Source organism: Coffea eugenioides, chromosome 9, assembly GCF_003713205.1.
Source record: "Coffea eugenioides isolate CCC68of chromosome 9, Ceug_1.0, whole genome shotgun sequence".
Taxonomy (NCBI): Eukaryota; Viridiplantae; Streptophyta; class Magnoliopsida; order Gentianales; family Rubiaceae; genus Coffea; species Coffea eugenioides.
Window position 1 is genome coordinate 16,387,135 of NC_040043.1, and position 5,453 is coordinate 16,392,587.

Here is a 5,453-nt window from a genome sequence, read left to right on the forward strand (position 1 = left end):
AATCAATCCCAAAGTCATACACAATATAAATTCATCACAACAGCCGTTCAATAGGCTCAAAGTCATCCAAGTACAAGATTTAGCTAGGAAAATGACTGGAAATAAGTTTTAAGCTAAGGAACCAAAAAGGCAGATTCACCGCTACTTAGCGTATCGGACATAACCGAAACTACGCTTATTGGATTGAAGTGAAAGTTATACCGTTTTGAAGCTAAGACAGAGGGTTATAACTTTGATGAAGACTACTCAGTCCAGTTCTCATCCTAACTAGGTCAAAGTTACCAAAACAACCCCAGATTTTCCAGTTCGACGCTCACTGTGAAATTCAACTAGCAGTCCTGATTCATTCAATCATATCTCAGCACCACACAACCCGATTCAGGTAATTCCAAAGCATTTGAAAGCTAAGATACAAGGCTATAATTCTTAAGAAGACATCGACAACCAAATCAGTAGTATTCCTGGTAAAACTAACCAATTACAGAAGCTGATTATCAGTTTCGGACAGAAACAGAGTAGCAGGAGTATTTTGGTCTTTTCACAGGCTACGTTGCTCCAATTGGCCCCTAAAATTTTGTAGGAAACTATAAAACATCATTCTCTACAACTTTCATGTTTTACACTAAGGCCAATTCGGCCTCTAACTAGGAGAAATAGTACCGGACAGAATGGGGAAAAATGGAAACCCTAATCTGAAATTTTCCGCACAAAGTGGAAATTTTCCGCAATTCGCTACAATTTACGTATTATGGCTTCATTCTAAACCATTTCCAACCATCATCCATGGCTAACCAATAATAAACATATAAAAACAGAAAAATCCTCAATAAATAGGAAAATTAGACAACTCAACCATAACTTAAGAAATAACCCACAAAATGACATGCTTCACCACTAGAAACCCGTAATTGATCACTATTATCATGAGAAGGAAGATATCTAGACAACTCACCTTTGCAACTCCAAGAAGCAAGATAACTAGAGCTTGTTCTTCACAAATGGCTCTACTAAAAGCCTTAAACTAGCTTATCAACTCACTTTTGTGGAGGAATTTGGAATTTAAACGGTAGGTTTGCAAGATTCAAGCAAGAAAGGAAGGAAAATTGATGAAGCTTTCTCTCTTCTTTTCTCCTCAATAATTCGGCCAAGATGCTAGAGAAATAAGATGATTTTTGGGTCAAAATTGAGGTATTAGTAAAGGTGAAAAATAGTAGTCAAAGTCTAAGCTCAACTAGGAAAGTGACACCTAGCACCTTTAGGGTTTTAAACTTATCCTTTTGTCTCTCCAAGATTAACCATCTAAGTAACCTCTAATTATCTCTTACCATCTAGTAAATTAATCCCGGTATACAACACGTAACCTAATTGGTCGAATTCGTCGCACTAACGCCACTAGCGGATCCCACGTCCAATATACACTCTTTATTTCTCATGAACTAACTTATATTAGAAAAATGATTTAAAAACTATATTTACTTATAAAAATCTTGAAAATCAACATAATAGGGTTTAATGAAAAAAATGCATGCGAGAAAAATAAAATAAAATATTTTGAAATAAAGAAAATTTACGGGTCCTCACAGGCTCCATAGTACAAGCAAAATGCAAATTATGATTAGTAAGATCAAGAACTCCTCAATTCACTACCAAATGAGTAATATAAGAATCAAGAATCAATAGCTCGTTTTTCTTAGAAAACACTGATCGAAATTGTGTAGCCAACCAACACCCGAGATTGACCTTAATATTATTCATCATGCACCATAGAAAGAACTAAGGTGCATAAAATTCCCTAGTTAATTTAACAAAAACAGGACACCTAATGGCAATATAATTACGCCACCCAATTGAAGTAAACATCTCCTCAAGCACATTAGCAATCTTCAAAGAGTCAAATGTAGGAGGATGGATATACTTACAAGAAATGATCCTCTACTCACAACAAATTGCATACCTTTTCTTGTCAATGTCCCTTGAAAAAGTCAAATTGCCTCCAAATGAGAAGGTGATGCTATGTGAATGCCCTTGTCCCTCCAAATTATCGAACAACCTAGAACAAATTGTAGCGCTAATCAAACACAAGCTTGTCCTTGTCCTTTGCAAGTACTAAAACTGGGAACCAAGCAATAACACCCAATAGGAAAAAGTCAGCCCAGAGCTTTCAATGTCAATCTCCAAGTGGTTAAAAAACCGAAGCAGTATTCGATATCAATGTATCACCACAAATCGCACTACCCATTAAGAATTAAACCACAGTAATCATGGACAGCAATTCAAAGGAATAATTGCAACAAGGAATTCTCAATTGAAGCACAATTAATGAATTCCAATTTCCTCGGCCCCCTAGCAAACAAACAAGGATACTTGCTACAATAATTAGTAACCTAGACGACCAAATTGCTAATGAACCCAAGTAGCAATGCCAATTAAAAATCCCAATAAGCACAATTTTCTCCAATAATTCTCCCCTTAAAATTAGGCTAACCCAGCAAGCCAAAAAGCAACTCATTAAGCAAAATAATCTCCAATAATTTTTGTATTATCAACCCAACAACAATGGAGAGTAAACGAACAACTTATACCAACAATAAACCTCCAGATTATTTTGACAAATTCCTACAGATTTCAGGGGATGAAGACAAAAAGAAGAGCAGTAGCTGCGACTAGAGATGACAGACAATGGCAGAGCGGCTGATAGGGATGACAGTGAACTTCCAGCGAGCAACTCCAACAAACAATAGCAATCTGTGAACTTGAAAAAGAATAAAATGCAGCAGCAGAACGGTGAACGAAGAACTGGAGCAGTGGTTGGAAATGATGACGAACGCTGATGGTGAAGATGCATGGCAGTGACAGTCGCAATGACCGACAACAAGAAATGACCAAAGAATGGCGGACGACGAGGATCGATCGGCGACGCTCGGCTGCAGCAACTGCAACCGACGATGAAGTAACTAGAGGAGGAGGAGCGAATTGGAGATGAGAAGATGATGGAAGAGACTAATAGTGAAGCAAAACAGATGATGACGGCTCCCAATGAACTTCCCACAACAAGCAGCGACGATGGTGGCGAGGAATGTGTGATTATGCGGCTGGAAGAAAGAAAAAGGAAGAAAAAGAAAGAACGAAAGAAAGAAAAAGAATTGAAAATATTTTTTTATTTTTTCCAAATAAATTTTTTCCCAAAAGTGCATTTAGGCAAAGACTTTAGACAATCTAGACATGGGCACGCCCAAAATATGTAGGTCTTCTAATAAAAAAATTTAAGTATTGCTAAATTGCAGTGTGATTCAAATGTGTGGACATGAGCCTGTTTGATAATAGTTTTCTGTCCACCAAAATAACTAACTCCAATCAAATGCACAAAACAAAATAAACCTAACATAAAAGTAAAAAAAAAAACTAAAAATGAATTGCATTGCCTTCTAATAAGTGTCTTTCTTTAATATCTTTGGCTAGACATGGACACATATCCTCAAGTTGTGTAGATAGGATCCACAAAGTGCATCAACTCCACCTCTTCCACTTGAAACCATTCATAATAAGGTTTGAAATGATGTCCATACACTACAAACTTCATTTTTGTCCTTAAGTTTTGCATTTCCACTGCGCCATAATGAAAGACGTTAGTGATTACAAAAGAGCCAATCCAACGAGAATACAATTTATCTGGAAAAAGCTTAAGTCTAGAGTGATAGAGAAGAACTTTCTGACCCACTACAAATGTTTTTTTTAGAAATATGTTGGTCATGAAAAACCCTACTCTTCTCCTTATAAATCATCGCACTCTCATAAGTTTCATTCCTTAATTCCTCCAACTCTTGCAATTGTAGTTTCCTATGCACTCTAGTTTCATCAAGGTCCATATTACACTATTTAATTACCCAAAATGCCTTATGTTCAAATTCTACTGGAAGATGACATAGTTTCCCAAACGCCAACCTATAGGGAGACATCCCAATAGATGTCTTGTATGCAGTCCTATAAGCCTATAACTCGTCCTCCATTTTCAAGCTCCAATCTTTCCAAGATGGATTTAATCTCCTTATTTGACACTTCAACTTGTTGGCCTAATCAGCAACATCCCTCAGATCCCGACTCGAAGGGACTAACCGACCAGCCCGTGGCACCCAGGGGTGCAGCCCCTCATGCTGGTCGAGCGTGGTACGGTGCTTTGCGCTGCCATTGTGGTTAAGGAAATAAAGTTGCGCTTTCGCTAACAACTATAGGTTTTGGTGCAATGGTAAGCGCTTGATCCTGACAAGTGGTATCAGAGCGAGGTCGCGGGTTCGAGTCTCCCTGGCTGTTGCTGGGGGAGGGATTGTTGGCCTAATCAGCAACATCCCTCAGATTCCGACTCGAAGGGACTAACCGCTCAACCCGTGGCACCCAGGGATGCAGCCCCTCATGCTGGCCGAGCGTGGTACGGTGCTTTGCGCTGCCATTGTGGTTAAGGAAATAAAGTTGCGTCTTCGCTAACAGCTATAACTTTTGGTGCAATGGTAAGCGCTTGATCCTGACACAACTTGACCATTCATTTATGGGTGATAGGATGCGAAAACCTTGTGAAGAACACCATATTTTCGGAACAAAGACGCAATTGTCTTATTACAAAATGCGTCCCCCTATCATTTACAATAGTCTTAAGTATTTCAAAATGAACAAAAATATTAGATCTTATAAAATTTGCAACCACTTTAGAGTCATTAGTTCTGGTGGTTTTTTCCTCCACTCACTTAGAAATATAATCAACTACATGTAAAATGTATAGGAAACTAAAAGATGAGGGAAAAGAACCCATAAAATCAATGTCTCAAATATCAAAAATTTCAACAAAAAGCATGGGCTTTGCAACATTTGATCTTTGCAAGAAATATTTTCTACCTTTTGACATTTATCAAAGGACTTATAAAAATAAATATGCATTCTTAAAAAGAGTAGGCCTATAGAAACCACTCTCCAACACCTTATGAGTTGTTCTTTTCTATTCAAAGTGGTTTCCATATGCAAAAGAATGACAGAAAGTTAAAATAGAATAAAATTCAGTCTCATTTACACACCTTCCGTACCACTTGATCTGTACATTGTCTCCACAGGGAGGGATCATTACCACTTGATTTGTACATTGTCTCCAAAGGTAGGGATCATCCCATATGTAATACTTGGCATCGCTCTTCAATTTATCTTTCTTAGCCTTTCTCCAACCTGCAGGTACTTGATTAGTGACTAATTAATTCACAGTATTAGCATACCAAGGAGTAGATAAATTAACAAAAAGTAGTTGCACTTCGAGAAAGATCTCTCTCAATGGAAGATCCTCTTTAATGGTAGGTATGCGACTCAAGTGATCAGCAATTGAATTCTCTGCTCCTTTCTTTTCTTTTATTTCTAAGTCAAATTCTTGTAGAAGTAGGATCCATCTAATTATCTTGGTTTGGCCTCCTTCTTTGTCA